The 17,797-nt window shown below is 48.6% G+C and overlaps 1 protein-coding gene across 2 annotated transcripts in view; it reads left to right on the plus strand.

Annotated features, from left to right (window-relative positions):
- Positions 1-17,797, plus strand: part of LOC119165129 (uncharacterized) — a 92,636-nt gene that overhangs the window by 27,257 nt on the left and 47,582 nt on the right. The window lies entirely within an intron of this gene.

Consider the following 17,797-nt stretch of genomic DNA (forward strand, 5'->3'; position numbering starts at 1 on the left):
TCAGTGTAAGCTTTCCTTTTCTCGAGCTATTAATGTCCGTTGTAGCAATATCCATAAAGCAGAGAAAATAAGACGTCTTAGGCTTCCTGCTTAAAAAAAAAAAGAATTATAAGGATGCCCTTCCTCATGCTGCGCTAGCTGATTTGGTTCTATTTGGGCTAGGGAATGTCGTCTCCGCACACATTCAACAAGAGCGTCACGGCACGGGCGAGCTCGTTTGCTGACAGTTGTGAGCAGCATAGGGGGTATCACCAGGGCACCGTCCTCATGAAATTCAAAGCTGCACGCACAAATATGCTCATAATGTCCCAGTTTGGTAGTTGCATGTGGGACTTACCCACGTATTCACAAACCTAACTTAACCTTATCCCTATGACTTAAGTCAACCTTAGCCTCGAGTCCACCTTTAATGCATTTCAAGAACCTACCTTGTACTTATCGCGGAACTTTGCCCGTTCGTAAGTAAGGCTCGGTTAAGGTAGCCTATGACCTATCCTAATTCCTGAAACAACATGGCAGGGGACGAAAACTTTGCCTATTCTGTATATTATGTGGACCGCGAAAAAGTATTCAACGGCACAGCATACGCGTACACGTCACCACTGCGGCGAGTTCTCAACGTTCGACGAAACCTGGTTGAGACCTACCTTAAGCAGGAATCTTTGTGCCACCCCCGCTTCACAAAATATGCCATGAAGAATCTGCTCACTGTGCTGTTCCTGCAGGAAAATATCCATTCATGGTTGTGGGTTCTTTGTGCCTCTTCTCATGCAGCTGCTAATCCATCGCACTTTTATGCATGTTTCAACTTGGAAGCGACGGCCTTGTCAGTGTGTCGTAGCCGACTGTGTCACGAGTATACAGTTGAGCGGATACCCGCTATCGTTGCAAAAACACTTTTTTCCATACCGGTAAAACTTCTCGAAGTGGTGCAAACGCTTTTCTAGTTGTTTGGTCAGCCGTTCACAAATGCACATTGGGTCGGCTGTTGGATTCCATCGCAACCTGTTTCCACATTTTTCATTTTCTCTGAAGGCTTATGGTGCCCGTCTTAGTACTTGTTCACAAAATTTGTCAGGACGTAGCCACTTCGTCGGTGAAGTTATATTCAGAGAACCGTTCCACAATAAATACAACTTCGTAAAGAAACTTGTAAAAAGGCCGAAACTATCAAATAAATCTAGTGAAATTCCAAAAGAAGTTAAAGAAAACAGCAAACGCTGAAGCGAAGATGATGACACCACCGAACACAGCAATAACATACAAGACGTCCAGTTGACAAAGACAAAGTTGCCAGACGAAAAATGTGTATTTTACCAAAAGGTGCCGGTGCCTGAACAAATATTGCTACTGTTTATGTTTGGGTGCTTCTGTGCATGCTGTTGTGCGTTTCTTGCAGTAAAGCTAATTTATGGCTGCTTGAGGTAATGATTTTGTAGCGAAGATGTAACTACCCTCGCACCCAGGTGCTATACTTGACGAGTTAAGGATGCCTTTCATAAGGCGCCCTTATGACAGGATAAGGCAGGTTTCTGAAACGCACCTTGTACTTTTCTAATACTTGCACTTTTCTCGTCCTTTCGTAAGTAGCCTTAGCCATAAGTTAAGGTCGGTTCATAAATATGGCGGTTAGTATCCCAGAGCAGTTCAGGCTGTGAGGGAAGCCGTACTGGAGAGCTCTAGATAATTTCACCCCTCGTGGAGTTCTTAAAGGGGCCCTGAAGCACTTTTTTGTGTAGCCATGGAATGAATTCATTGGAATAGTTCATTGCCTCACAAATTCATCAACAATAATTTTAAGGATCCACCCAGTACGAGTGGAGTTACAAAGCTTTGTCACACACTGCAATTGCATTCTCTCGTCTCTCGTCCCGACAAAAGCGCTGAAAGCTATGCAGGGAAAGATGGGAGCGGCAAATAAAAAACATCACGCGCCCATCGTGACCTTGAGCACTTTTTTCTTTTTTTTCCCTTCGAATACACAGCTTTCTTAGTGCGATCGCACATGCATGCGTGGACAAGTGACTGCCTCCTGCGGCGATCTCTCCAACGATCGAGCGCGCCATGTTCAAATCAGCCAACGGCTGATAGATGGGCAATCTACGTGTGATTTTTGAGCACCTTCTGTCATCTGTCGAGGGAAGAGAAAGCAATTTTCAGCTGAATTTGATAATTTATTGTGAATTCCAGGCCGCATGCTGCGCTTTCACATTTGGCCTGCTTGTTCTCGGAAGCCTCTACTACCTATCAGCAGCGTTTTCTGACCATGCTAAAAAATTGTTGCAGGGCCCTTTTAATTGCGCACTGAAATCACACAGTGCACAGGCCTCCAGCATTTCACTTCCATCGAGACACGATCACTGCAGCCAGGTTCAAACTTGCATCTTTCAAGGCGGCAGTCGAGCACCATGGTCGTCGGTCTTATTGAAATTTGGCCTCTTTTGCAAGGAAGGCCTATTGATGGATTATTCCTTCATGAACGGTCGTGCAAGAAACATACAAATGAAAAGGCAGCACAAGATATAATAATTTCTGGACTTGTGCGAATATTCAAACGAATATTACTGCAATCAGATTCGCTTTGATTTCAATTGAAGTTATTGAAAATTTCAAAGTATTCGAAATAAACAAAAAATATATATATTAATCGGCATGTAATTCAATGTAAAGGTGCTTTCACTGCAGTGGAGCGGTGCTATACCGTAAGTACGCCCAGGGGAAATCCACTCTGCCGCGAAGCCTCACTTCAAGGTTGAATGAACGTCACATCGAATAATCCTTTTTTGCGTTTTAAAGCTTGTTATATCAGCTTATATGCTCTAAGTATGGTAAATTTTACAACGTAATATATATTACAGGTTTGCTTGCATCCCACCGAAAGTCACATCCTGCTACTATGCCAAGTTGTAGTTTCCCTTCCTATGAACGGAGAGAATGGCATTTGCATATTCGTTGTTTCAATTTCCAATAAATATTGTGCAGACTAGTTTGGTCATAAGAAATATCCCCCCCATTTTTTTCATAATATGTGGTATATACTATTCAAAATGACTTGATCAAATCACTATTCGCTTCAAGCTCGCTCCGAACCTAGAGTTCGCTCCGAACCTTAAGAACCTAAAGTTCACGATTCGCACAAGTCTACTAAATAGACATCCTCTTGTGGCTGTGGTACTTCAAATTGGATTCTCTGTTCTTCCCTAAACTCTGCTGTGATTGCCGCGCCACCGTGACTCAACAGTTCATTCAGTATGCTCTTTGAACCAGTCAGATTGCACTTGCAGATAGCCTTCACCTAATCTTTGATTATCGCTGCCTCAATGTATCCCTGAAACTTGTGGTTTCAGGGGAACCTTGTAGCGCACATCTAACTTGATTATGGCCGGTTAAAATGCTTGAAGTACCATTGGAGCCTAGTCTTTTTCTTAAAAGATGGCTTGTCTTTGATGTCCAAATGCCACATCACAGAAGGATCACAGTCATGAAGGGAATTCGTGCTGCAGCTCAGAAATAAAGTGCTGGTACGTGAATTTTCCGCTGCTTTTATTGTTCTCTGAGCTGTCCTTCCAAACTTGGTTTCCACGTCCGTCAGATTACTGGACAAGCGATCTATTCTTCCAGTTGCTACCTTCCATTAGACGTCGGACCCATGCAGCTCACGTATTTCCTGTGGGCGCCATGTGTTGAAATGACAGTTGTTTGTGATGTCAAAGTTCTCGCGAATGAGTCCCAGGACAGTACTCGTGATTGGTGGGCTTGTGGTCATCCACACATCAAGCTCCTCCAAGGCTTCCACGGTTACGGCTGTATCGCTACGTTTGCCTCAAAGAGTCAAAGCTACCGTTCAAGTGCGCCTTACTTCGCAGGAATTCGAGTGGCCGACCGTAACCAAAGAGAGTTCTGTGGTTCTGATAACCAGACATCTGAGGTACCTAAGAGGTCCGCTCTAATAAATGTGTGCTGGCTGCTGCTGTCAAAAAGAACGCTTGCAAGACATTTTCATGACCCGCACTCAGTTCACACCCGTCCTGTTTGCAATAGGACAGCATTGCTCCTGCTCAGGGGGCTTGAGGCAGATGTCACTGAAGGCGTGTTCGTGGCTCAACTTGTGATACGAGGCGCGTCCTGATTCAATGTCATTGCGTTGGTACGAGTTTGTGCAACAGATCGAGACAATTCACACAGGATCGTCAAATGTCGACGATGGCATTTGCTGCACATGATGCTGCATGCATGTCAACAAAATTATGACATGTTGTTGCTCCTGCTGCAGCAGTAGCAATCGAGCTTGTTTTTCGTCCGCTGAGAGCTGGATGTTGCACTTGGTGATGGTTTGATGACAGTGATTGTACAAGGGACAAGCTAGAGCACTGCACCGGCCCGAGCCCTACCCGACCCGAAAACTTCATGCTCCGGCCCGCCCAAGCCTGGTCTGGTGTTTTTAAGTTCGATCTGTACCCTGCCCAAGCCTGAAAGGTCTGGGCCCGGCTTGTTTCAGCCAGTTATGCCTGTCCATTCTTCAGTTATTTTGAATGTGCCTTGCTCACACAAAATATATTGTAGTAAGTGTTCTGGAACTTCTTTCAGTGCCACAACTTTATCTGGTGCATTCTGCGTCAATTACGCCTGTAATACTTTTGCAAAATGTTGCGAGGTAATATATATAATATATTTGTAGTCATAGTTGGCTGTTTCATGTACGCAGTGCTAACCACACAATCTTATTTTAGCAATTCAAAGAACCACTATGAAAGAAAAATATTACCCACTTGAAGTGGAAGAAATGACAGGCACATAGTTTGAGTCTATATAAATTGCATGCGAGCAGTGGCTGCTAAGTAAAAGTAACTCGTCTCCTGCAAATGTGATGTATTATGGCTATTTTTGTGCAACATACACATCAACGAGGAGAGACAGACACCACGGGCGCAATTTACTACACCATGCAATAAAAATTCACAGCACGACGACAAAATCATTGATGATAAGTGGGGCGAAGCGTCCATGCGTTCGTTGGTTCGTCCATCCGTGCACCCGTTCGCCGGTGCGTCCATACATGCATCCGTCTGTCGGTCCGTGCGTGCATCCGTTCGTCCATGTGTTCGTTGGTTCGTCCATCCGTGCACCCGTTCGCCGGTGTGTCCATATCTGTGTCCATCTGTCGGTCTGTGCGTGCGTCCGTGTGTCCGTTCGTGCATCCATCCGCGCGATCGTCCGTGCAACTGTCCGTTCGTGCGTGCATGCATTCATCTGTCTATCCGTCCGTGCTTCCATCGACGTGTCCGTGCATCCGTCTGTCCTATTGCACACACTTCTATTGGACGAACGCCATCTAGAAAATGAGTCTAGAATTGGTGAGACAGCGCCATCGATTATACTATTCGGGAGAATAGGCCGGTTAGGCCTGACGCAGGACAAGGTTAGACTAAGAGGAGTTTCGCCCCTATATAGCATGCTCTAGCTACTTCTGGGAGGGATACACTAGGCTGAGCAATGTTGGAAAAATTAAAGCTGTCATTTTGACACCTCGGCTGTCTCCAATGTATACTATGTTTTCGAGCTCAAAATGAGAAGGCTAGTTCCCCCACCCTTCTTCCCAATTAGCCACCACCGCAGTTCCATAACCAGTGAAAGCGAGCTACACCCATTAGCAAGCATGCCACTGTCATCGTTTTAGGGGCGAAGCTCCTTAGGGTGCGGGTCGTACCCTTTTCTGTAGTCATAATATTAGTAGTAGTAGTAGTAGTAGTAGTAGTAGTAGTAGTAGTAGTAGTAGTAGTAGTAGTAGTAGTAGTAGTAGTAGTATAATGAAGGAATGATACAACACCAGGGAACAACAAGCATCATCGCAGAGTAAGGCACCACTAGATGGGCGCTCGAGCTCCACCATCTTCCTCCTCCTGTGGCTACTTCGAATATTCCATTTGCCCGTTAGGTTCGCCCAATAAACCTCTTTATATTTGGTGGATCGTGCTGGGTAACCACATCGCCTACACCCTGGAACTCTGATCCCGCACCCTGCTGTCGACCATGCAAGTTGACGCTGTCCAACAAACAGTACCTCTCGCAGCCGCTGCTTGCCTTGGCCCGGTTCACCAGCGAGACCCCCCAATCTTTGCGGGCTCCGAAGACTAGAATGTTGAGGACTGGCTGTCGTCATACGAAAAAGTCAGTGGACCCAACGCTGCTAAGTTGGGCACTGTCAATTTTTATCTCACCAACGTGGCCTAGCTGTGGTATACGAACCACGAAACCGAGTTCGCAGGCTTGTCCGCCTTCAAGAAGGCGATATGTGCCGTCTTTGGTCGTTCTGCCTTACAGAAGCTACACGCCAAACAACGTTTGCGCACACGGGCACAGGAGCCAAGTGAAACTTTCACGTCATATATACAAAATGGGATTTATCTCTGCCAGCGCATCGATGCTTCCATGAGCGAGAGTGCAAAGATACAGCACATTATGAAGGGCGTCGACGATGACATTTTGCAGATGCTTCTCGCGAAGTCTCCTAGCACTGCGGCCGAAGTAGTGACTTTGTGTCAAAGCTATGATGAATTGCGGAGACAACGAGCTCAGATGCGATGCTCATTCCAGACAATTCAACCAGTGACTGCACTGAACGTCATGACTGACCAGACAAACCTTCTCGCACAAATGAAACACTTCATGCGAGAGGAAGTGGCTCGGCAGCTTTCTCTACTGCTTTTGCTCAACGCCAGGAGCTCTTGCAGCAACAGCCACTGCGACACCCACCATCATTGGCTCCCATGCTCTGACATGTGGTCCAGGAGCATATTTCCGAGGCTATGCAGATGCCCTTGCAGCAGCCCCCGTCACCGCGCCTCTTACTTACGCTGAGGCACTGAAGCCACAGCAGCTACACCAGCCCCCAGTGTTCCAGGGACTGCCGTATACCTCAGCCCCAACTCAGTTGTCTACGCCTGGGCTCCTCCCATTGCTACCACAGCCTCAACTCACCCATCCGCCGCATGGGCTACTCCCCTCGTCGCCAATGCTTGGAGAACGCGCGATAATTGGCCTATCTGTTGTGCGTGCGGCGGTCCTGGCCATATCGCCCGTTACTGCCGTCATCGCGTGCCAGGGTACACAGACGCCCGCACGCAGAACAGCTTCATGGACCTTATTTTAGCTCGTCTGGAAAATTCAGATCCTCAGTCACGCTCGTCTTCACGGGATTATCCGCATACTACGTCTGGTCGCTCACCTTCAACCCATCCTCACTCCCTGTCACCCATGCGTCGTCGGCCAGCTCCTGAACACGAGGGAAATTAACCGCCGCAGTTCAGGAGGCAAGAACTGCGCTGTCGAAATGCTCAAGTCCTTAGACATTGCCGTTGAATATTGTCGAAGTTTTTGTAGAAGGTATTCGAGCATATGCTCTAGTTGATACCGGTGCTGCCATTTCTGTGATAGACGCTAAACTTTGCAGCAAGCTCCGAAAAGTGACTTCGCCTCTTGATATGATGTCCTTGCAAATAGCGAGTGGGGACCTGGTTCAGCCTGTAGCCGCCTGTACTGTCCGACTGATCATCGCGAAGGACCACTACACTGTTGAGTTTATCGTCCTTTCGTCATGCTCACACGACATCATAATCGGAAGGGATTTTTTATCGCGTAACCATGCCATTATTGATTGTGCAAGATCGGAACTTAAACTTTTCTCGTTTTACGACCAACCAACCAACCGCATTCAGCCCGCCGTACACAAACTCGTCGTCAAAGAAGGCACTGAAATTCCTCCGACAGCAGCGAAGGCACTGAAATTCCTCCGACAGCAGCTGTGTTGCTCCCCGTGTTCTGTGACGGCATTAAGGACGAAGCTGCATTCTTTGAACCATCAAACCTTTTCCTTAGTCGAAGATCACTTCTTCTGCCTTATTCAACCCTCTCCATTTCTGAAGGAAACAGTGCTCTTTGCCTCATCAATCCCCTTCCGTATTCCGTCGAACTGTTTCAAGGTGAACCGGACACGTGCATGCTATCGATAAAGAACAAATTTTTACCATGCCGCCCGATTGTTCCGGTGACTACGACGCCATCAGTGCCCTCAACCATTCCAATATACCACCTTCCGAGCTTTCCATTTCATAGATCGCTGGCGGACTATCGCCATCTGAACGCTCTGAGCTTCTGCAGCTGCTCTACCAGTTCCGTGAATCTTTTGACGTTGCCCAACCTACCCTTGGTCGAACTCTAATTTGTTTTCACTGCATTGACACGGGTTCTAACGCGCCAGTATGACAGCGACCATGCCGTGTTTCCACCGCGGAACATCAGGTTATCACCAAACAGATTGACGATATGCTCAAGCACGACGTTATCCGACCTTCCCAAAGTCCATGGGCATGACCTGTCGTTCTTGTTAGGATCAAGGATAATACAATTTGCTTCTGTATTGATTACAGGCACTTAAATAGGATCACTCGCAAATATGTATACCTTTTGCCCAGGATTCATGGCGCCCTTGATTGCTTACAAGGTGCCGAGATTTTTTCGTCATTAGATTTGCGTTCAGGGTGTCGAGGAAAGAGAGGCAAGGCGGTCGCGACGAGCCCGTGACGAAGTCAAGGCTTTATTCGGGACGCAGGCGTAGACAGCATCACGGCTGCAGCGTCAAGCCAGGTTCCGAAGCTAGGCTGTTCTGGAATTCCCCGTGGCTCGCGCTTTATGAGCCCCATGGCTCACTTCTTCGGCGCGGCCAGTAGGCCAAATCTAGCATGGCGCTACATAGGCTCCCCCCCTAGCGCTTTGCGTGATCGAAAACATAATACAAAAGAAAGAGAGGAACAGATACTATGTACATGTACTGGGTACGTGAAAGACAATCCGTAAGATGTTCGCCTTGGAAGTCCAGGTTGTCAACATGAAAGGACACAGGTTCGTGATGATTTTTCGGGTGGTCGGCACTGGGAGAAACGTACTGGCCGAAAAAGAAGCCATTGGGGCGTGTTTATAGACAAGCAGGTCCCACGATGGCTTGGTGAGTGCGTTCATGAGTTGTCCAGGTAGCACAAGCGGGCGTGGCTGTGAAAGGTGCCCGTAGAAGTGACAGTTTGGCCACTAACGTTGGCAGCTCGTGTTGACTGACGCGAAAGCGCTGTGCTCGAAAGACCATGTGAAGGAGGGCACGTGATCGGTCAGCGCATAGGGTCGAGGTGGACGAGGCTTAAGACGTGTCAAAGGGAATGCCTGCATTCTAGTTACACGCTTGCTGGTTCGCGCCCCTCGTCGATATCATGGCAGGAGGCATATCATGTGACAGAGCAAACGCGAATTCTGGAGAAGAGTCTGTCGGCGTCTCAGGAGTCGTAAAAACCCCTTCGGCAGTCGGTGCATGAGGGCTCATGCACAGGTCGACGTGGCTGACGACTGCCTCTGTGGCAGGCACGAAGTGTGTGATGTGCTCTGCTATAAGCGGAGCGGGCACGTCGTATGTTGGCGCGTCGGTTACGGTGGCAACATCCCGCACGTTCGGTCGTGTCCGGCAGGGGTCAGCTTCCGCTTCAAGGTACATTGATGGAGATCCTAGTGGCTGCTGGCAGGACGCACAGAGCACTGACGTGGATAGGAAGTCGCTTTCGGACATCGTCGACGGCGAAGCCTTCGCGATCGGGGGCCGCATAGCGGGCGTGACGATGTCTGTGGTCGTGGCAAACTACAGGGCATGTGGCGATGCAGTGGTCGTGGGGACTAGCATGTCACAGGGGTTGTGGGCCGTGAGAGTGGGGCAGGAGGACCAGGTGGCGAGCGTGCCTGAAGGACTATCAGCCAAGGACTTTGAAAAAACGCATCTCGTGGCAGTCTGGTCATCGGCAGCAGAAACGTCTGGAAGAACCTCGTCGGTTCTGCAACCACCGGGTGCGAAAATCGCCGCGCTAGTGGCCGGACGAGAGACGGTCCTCGTGGCTGACTTGTCCAGTGCTGGCACGAACGTCCTGAACCTCTTCACGTGGGCAGTCGGGTGCGGGAGTTGAATCGCTAGTGGCCGGATGGGAGGTTGAAGGAGACGTAGACAGACAATTGAAGGCTTGGTCAAGGCAAGGATGATGGCCGGTTGGCACCGCTTTCTGTGACTCACGGGAAACAGGGAAGTCACGGGTGAACGAAAGTGGGCGGTATATGAGGCCGTAGGAAGCCAGCACCACAGAGAAGAGGTCATCGTAAGGCTGTGGGCTACAGCTTGAAGTGGCAGAGATATTACGCAGCTCTACCGGAAGGGCGTCGTGAACAATGGCGTGCGTCAGCAGCTGGTCCGTGACGCCATTCACCGCAAGAACGGCATCGAGCTGCATAAACCATACCTTGGGGTAGGTCGATTGGAACGGCGGCACTGGCGGACGGAGTCGCGGGAACATGACAGCCGATAGCTCGTCGAAGGGTGCGTTCTCTGGGTCACCATATGTCGAGGAAGGAGAGGCAAGACGGTCAAGACGAGCCCGTGCCGAGGTCAAGGCTTTATTCGGGAAGCAAGCTTAGGCGTAGTCACCGCCGCAACGTCAAACCAGGTTTTGAAGCTAGGCCGTTCTAGAATTCCTCGTGGCTCGCGCTTCACAAGCCCCGCGGCTTACTTCTTTTTCGGCGCTACAGGGGTATCGGCAGGTGCTCTTAGCAGATGCTGATCATCCAAAAACAGCCTTCGTGACACCGGATGGGCTGAGTTCAATGTCATGCCCTTCGGCCTCTGAAATGCGCCGGCCACATTTGAGCGCATGATGGACTCTGTTCTGCGGGGTTTGAAATGGAACATATGCCTCTGCTGCCTTGACGATATCGTCGTCCTTGCACCCGATTTCGCAACACTTCTTGTACGCCTAAAACATGTCGTCACGTGTCTGAAGAATGCGCAGCTCGAACTGAATCTCAAGAAAGGCCACTTCGCTGCTTGAAAGCTCACCATTCTCAGTCACGTCGTATCAAAGGATGGCGTTCTTCCCAACCCGGCTAAACTACGCGCTGTCACTGAATTCCCCAAACCGGCGACTGTAAAACAGTTACGCAGCTTTGTAGGATCCTGCTTTCGTCGGTTTGTGCTCAACTTTGCCTCCATAATTGCCTCTTTGACCCAACTTTTAAGCAGTGCCAACGACATCTCGTCATGGTCTTCCGACTGTGATCACGCATTTATCACTGTTCCCCATCTCCTGACGTCACCGCCCATATTGTGCCACTATGATCCCACGGCTGCAACTGAGATCCATACAGATGCCAGCGGTGTTGGTCTCGGTGCAGTTCTCGCTCAACGCAAGCCTGGATCCCCTGAGTATGTCGTCGCCTACGCGAGCAGAACGCTCAACGAGGCTGAGGTAAACTACAGTGTTACCGAAAAAGAGTGCTTAGCCATACTTTGGGCAATTGTGAAATTTCGCCCATACTTATATGGCCGCACGTTTGCTGTAGTTGCAGACTATCATGCCTTATGTTGGTTGTCGTCGCTGGAGGATCTATCAGGTCGCCTTGCTCGTCTGGCTCTGCGACATCAAGAGTATGACATCCGCGTCGTGTATCATTCCGGCCGCCAACATGCCGATGCTGATGCGCTCTCGCGATAATCACTATCCACTGAGGCTGCCTCTATATCTTATATAGAACACGCGCTGTCAGCTCTTGACATCGATACAATGTCCTCTGCGCAGCGCGACGATCCATGGATAACTTCGCTTCTGGACATTTTATCTGAGGTACCGACGCTTCCAACCACTCGAGCAATGCGACGCCAGGCTTCGCACTTCACCATTTGAGGTGGCATCTTGTACCGGCGCAGTTACTCACCAGACGGCAGGAAGTGGCTACTCGTTATTCCCCGAAAGCTGCGCTCTACAATCTGTGCATCATTTCACTCCGACCCGCAATGCGCTCACGCCGGTGTCTTCAAGACCTACGAACGTTTAAGAAAGCGGTACTACTGGCGAGGGATGTTAACTTTTGTTCGACAGTTTATTCGCGGCTGCCATGAGTGTCAGCGACGGAAACAGCCACCAAATCTAGGAGCAGCTCTACTACAGCCGCTTGCGTGCCCCGACCGCCCATTCGATTGCGGCGGAATCAATCGCGTCGTAGCTTCGATATATTTTGTTGTAATTCATCGCCGTATTCGAAAAAAGCAGCAAAGCAGGTAAGCGTCCCACTCCACCTCTCCATCATTATTGATTTACTGTGCTTAAAAAAATTTTTTTACAGCAAAAGCCATTGCGGATCTTTTCCTTCCACTGATCAGGCAACAATACATAAAATTTTGAAAGCAATTTAAGAGATTGACCAGCCATGCTTTGTTAGATCTTACGTGGAATCACCCAGAGAATTAAACAATTAAGCTTTCAACCATAGGAAATAGCCGGTCGAGTCAAATGGGCGAATCAAAGTTCTTTCTACGATTAGTTTATAGCCACTTTAAAATTTTCGAAAGGCAGCCACTGTTAATCACTACGGAGCGATGAAATATGGCTGATTTAGCTGGTAAAACCAAAACCGGCACGCCAAACAGCCCACGTGCCATTCAATTCGAAAACACCCTCAATGATAAGTTGACCGCTTTAAATTGTGTAGAAAGTTAAAAGTTCAATTTATTTAATTACTGGCGTAAACAATGTTCGTGCACATCTGACGATGCCTTTTTCCTAAGTAAAGGGAACTCCGCAAGTAGCATGCGGATGCCTCCTTTCTGTAATTTCTTAAAACACCCGGTATATGAGACCCGGGCTTGATACGGGCCTGCCTCTGGCGCGGGCCTGACCCGAGCCTGAAGCTCATGAGCCCGAGCCCGGCAACAATGCCTAACCCAGCCCGGCCTGGGTCGAGCCCGAGATAACAATGCCTAACCCGGCCCGCGGGCCAGGTCGGGCCCAGGCTTTCGGGCCAGCCCGGGCCAGTGCAGTGCTCTAGTGCAAGCTTCTTTTGTATCTGCAACAGACTTGGCACAGCGTGTGTGGAGGTCGTTGGCAGATGTCCCACTGGTTCGGGTGCATGTTAAAAGACGTATTCAACTAGCAAATGCGAAAAATCTGATGCTGTTCTTACTGACCTGCACTCCTCTCTGATTTCAAGCTGAATGCGCGGGAACGTAAGTCTTTCTGCTGCTTGGCGAGCTCTCTCCTCAGAGGACGTGATGTCAGAGGTGTCTTGCGGCGCTTTCTTCACATTCTGGTTGCAGAGAATCGTGAGGTCGACAGGCAGACACTTCATTAGGATGTGGATGAAGACCACATTGTACTGGGCAGGTGGGATGCCCAGACTGGTCAAGATAAAAATTCGAGCAGGCGAAGTTTCTCCACATCTGCCGTCGACTTGGCTAGCACTAAGGCGGGCAGGTGATCCACGTGCTCGTTGACGAGTGCATCGCGCATACCAAATTGCTTCATCAAGGTCCTGATCGCGATGCTATAATTGTCTTCGGTTAGTTGGATTCCTTCGATTGCTTTTTTTGCTGCACCGCTCAATAAAACTGAAGGTACTTAAACTTCTCGATCTGTAAAAGGCCTTCGTTTAGGTGTATCGTGGCACTGAAATGATCTCAGTAGGACTGCCAATCGCAGAGTGTGCCCGAAAACGAAGTCTGCAGCTTCGGCAGGACCACTTTTCGATGAGGTGGCATGGTTCCGCGACTGGGCGTCACATCTGTCACTCGGCGTGAAGAGTCACTAACTTCGTTAATTGCTTAGATGCTATCACTACTGGCATCAGCGTTCGCTATCGTAGCCTCTGACGTCGCAGTACTGAGTGCCGTCCCTTCGCTTGCTCTTCTCTCTTCTTATACATACTATTCGGTTCTTCTCGGAAGAAGAACCGCACTTGGGATGCAGTGTACGGTACCTTTCAGTCGCACTCTTTCGCGGCCTCGCGCTATTCCTCCTAAGCGTAGTCGTCAGTTGTGTCGTAGATTTCTTTGTTGAGGTTGACGAGTTTGACGTCCTTCTGGATAAAGTAGGTAACGTGGGTGTCAACTTGACTGGCATCGGCAGTGGCCGCCTGCAGTTTGTCTGTCAGGAGCGTGATAGCTTGTGTGACGCTGGTCCTGATGACGCCATGGTTCTTGCGCAGCCGCTCCAAGGATGCCATCAGAACTAGTAGTCCTAATAGGGTGATAGCTCTGGGACTTCGGCAGCAGAAACAGTGTTGCGTAATTAAAACCTGAGCCCTAGACCGTGTTACTCCTAAAGCATCAAATTCTAGACGGAGGAAACACTCCGAACACTTGTGCTACACTCGGTGTTGATTTAGAAAAGGCCTTTGATACTATAAGGCACACGTCCATCTGGAAAGCGATCGCAAACCTCGGCCTGGGCCTCAATTTTACTACTTTATTCGCTCTTTCCTCACTCGACGCAGAGCCATCCACCGCTTGGGAGACCTGTTGTCAGAAGAAGTGGAACCCAAACAGCGGGGCACTCCTCAGGGATCCGTCCTCTCGCCGACGCTTTTCAACCTCGTGATGATCAGGCTTTTTGAACGACTATCGAAAATCAACAGGCTATACCACACTATGTGGATGATGTAACCATATGGTGCTCCAGAGGGCCAGATTGCTTCATTGAGCCCACGCTGCAAGAGGCCATCAAAACCGGCTAGTCCTGCCTCGAACAGACTGGTCTCATGTGCTCACCCGTGAAGTCAGAGCTGTTGATATATTATTTGCCCAAACGCCGGGGCGCCAAAAGGGTGGAAACCTTCGGCGGAACACAACATCACCCTCCACACCACAGATGGTCATGCAGTCTCCAGGGTAGACACCGTCAGGATCCTCGGCATGATCATCGAGTCCGGCGGAACCAACACCCAAACAGTAAAGAAGCTCAGGACTAAGACTGAGAATGCCATACGACTCGTACGTAGAGTAGCCAATCGGCACCATGGCCTCAAAGAAGATAACCTGCTGCGCCTTGTACATGTGTTTTATCTTGTGCCAGTTTACTGGGCTTGTGCGAATAGAGAGTTTTAGGTTTGAAGCGAATAGTGATTTTGATTGAATAATTTCGAATTGAATTCGTATGGTATGTATGACATATAAAAAAAGGAATATTTATCATGACCTAACAAACCTGCACAATATTTCTTTTGAATTGAAATAGGGGCTGTATGCAAATGCCATTTTTTTTTTTCGTTCAAAGTAAGTTGAAACAACCTTGAGTAGTAGTTTCGGCAGGATGCGAGCGACAACCTGCAAGGCACTTATCGTTTTAAAATTGATTATACTTGGAGCATATAAGCCGTCATAACAAGCTTAATAAAATAAAGAATTGATTTCAGGGTAACATGTTCCTTTAAAGAGGCCCTGCAACACTTCTTCAAGTAGTCATGGAGCCAGTAAACATGCTTGTTGCTTCACAAATTTACCGTCGCAAAGCTTCTAGAATCAGTCCAGCACAAGCGGAGTTCGCAAAATTTGTCGCACGCTGCAATTGCATTCTCTCTTCTTGTCCCGATGAAATAGCTGTAAGCTAAGCAGGAAGGAAAGACACTGCGAGATAAAAATACATCACGAGCACCTCGTGACCTAAAGCACCTTTTCATTTTTTCTTCGAATACACGGTTTATCAGTGCAATCGCGCAAGTACTGGTGGACAAGTGGCGGCCTTCCGCGGCAGCCACGGCAACGACAAGCGTGCCGTGCTCAAATCAGCCAATGGCTGTGACCAGAGCCGTATATTCCTTCTTGGGTGTGACAAGTGATTTTTTGCGCTTGTATTGTCATTTGCCGAGGGAAGAAAGTAATTTTTGCTTTGAAAATTTTTTGTGAATTACAGGCCACGGGCTGCGCTATAATATTTGCTTCGCGTGTTCTCGGTAGCCTTGGCTTCCGATCAGCAGCGTTTTCTGACCATGCTCAGTAAGTGTTGCAGGGCCCCTTTAAATTTGAAGGGGGGCTTTGCGGCAAAATGAATTTTTCCTAGATAGGTGCTTTCATGGTTTAGCATTTATACATTGCAGTGAAACCACCCTTACAGGTGATTACATGTGGACTAGTTTTGTTCATTGCGAATACTTCGAAAATATTCGATAATTTAAATTCGAATCGAAGTGAATTTGAATACTCAGCTGTTTGTTCGAATATTCGAAACATTAGAACATTCGCACTAGCCTACACTTTACGTACGTCTTCGCTATACACAAATGGCTACGTGCTGAGCGCAATCAACTCAATGCCCTTATTGGCAAGGGGGTCAAGCGGGCCCTGGGCCTCCCTATCACCACTTCAACGCATAAATTCCTCAAGCTTGGCATACAAAATATGCTAGAAGAGATCGCTGAGGCTCTGGAACGTATGCAATTGACCCGACTCACGACCACCAAGGCAGGCTGCCGCATTCTGCGCGAGCTCGGCTTCTTCTCCTCCACGGCCAGGGACGCCCAGGTTGACTCTGATTCACCGTGAAATTAGTGTTCTTATCACGATCGCTCCCATTCCAGGAAATGTGCACCCCGAATACAACAGAGGCAGGCGTCCTGCATGGGCAACCACCATTCTCAAGCAAATAGACATGGAAGCAAACAACGTCTTGTTCGTGGACGCTGCTGCCTATCACAACAACCGAGCCTTCATCCGTGCAGCAGATTCTTAACTGCCTCAATCCTCACCTGGAACCCCGAAGTGGCGGAGCAAGTAGCTAAAGCTACAGGTATGCTCGATAGCAAACAGGAACCCATTTACAGCGACTCCAGACTGGCCATCAAAGCCTTTGAACATGGCGTCATCTCCGACCAGGCATTACGAATCCTGCGCAGCGCGAACCCGATTGCCCTGAAGCAGCACACTGTCATCTGGTTCCGCGCCCATCTCAACCGGTGGCCTATCCAACTTCAACAAGATAGCCCATGATTCAGCGTGCGCACTTATCGACCGCACTGCCACATTGCAACCCCATCTCTCCAAGTTGGAAACCAATTGGAATGCACCCATTACGTGCAATGACATCGCAAAACACTTATACCCTGAACGCCAAATTTTTCCACCTTCACATCCCAAACTTAAGAGACTGCAGGCGCTAACCCTACGCCTATTACAGACCCACACGTACCCAAATCTTGCCAAGCTTCACGCTTATTATCCTGATGCATACCCTAGCGACACGTGGTCCTCGTGTGGACACATGACAACGCTTTCACACATGCTCTGGGAGTGTAGAAACACTCCTCCCGACTCTACCTCAAACAAGTGGGAGAGGTTTTTCAGAAGCTCACTTCTCGACGACCAGCAATGGGTCGTCCAGCAGGCCCACGAAGCAGCCGCCAGGTACTCCCTGGCGGTCCCTACGTGGGAGACGCCCGCTACGTGCTAGGCGCGTCCTGCAGGACTGAAATAAAGTTTTTTTCATTCAATTCTCTAGACCAGGAACATCCATGTTCATTCTACTGTTTTTTTTTCCAAATGGCACGTACGTACTTTGGTGGATTGGCTAAAAATTCAATGTTGAGACTTTTAAGTGTTATTTTCGGAATGGTATGGGATTTTAAAAAAGACAGAAATGAAATGGTAATAAAACGTTATACACTAAATTAAGAGTGCAAGTATTATGCTTTTGAACTTGTATTCCAGACTTCACCGTATTAGCCTGATGAAAACAATTTTGAAAACTAAGTTAGGTTTTACCTTGTTTAAATGACAAATAATTTTAAATACCAGATAAAAATGGTACCCGAGTAGTTTTAATGAATCTACACACGGCATTAAAGGCATCCCTGTGGCTGTTCCACTGCTCGTGCCGAAATTTTTCTTCTCTTCTGTCCTCATCTTCCATGTTGCTGCTCGTACACAGTCATCGGCAACAGATGTTGCATTCGAGTA

This window comes from Rhipicephalus microplus, chromosome 8, assembly GCF_043290135.1.
Source record: "Rhipicephalus microplus isolate Deutch F79 chromosome 8, USDA_Rmic, whole genome shotgun sequence".
NCBI classification, from domain to species: domain Eukaryota; kingdom Metazoa; phylum Arthropoda; class Arachnida; order Ixodida; family Ixodidae; genus Rhipicephalus; species Rhipicephalus microplus.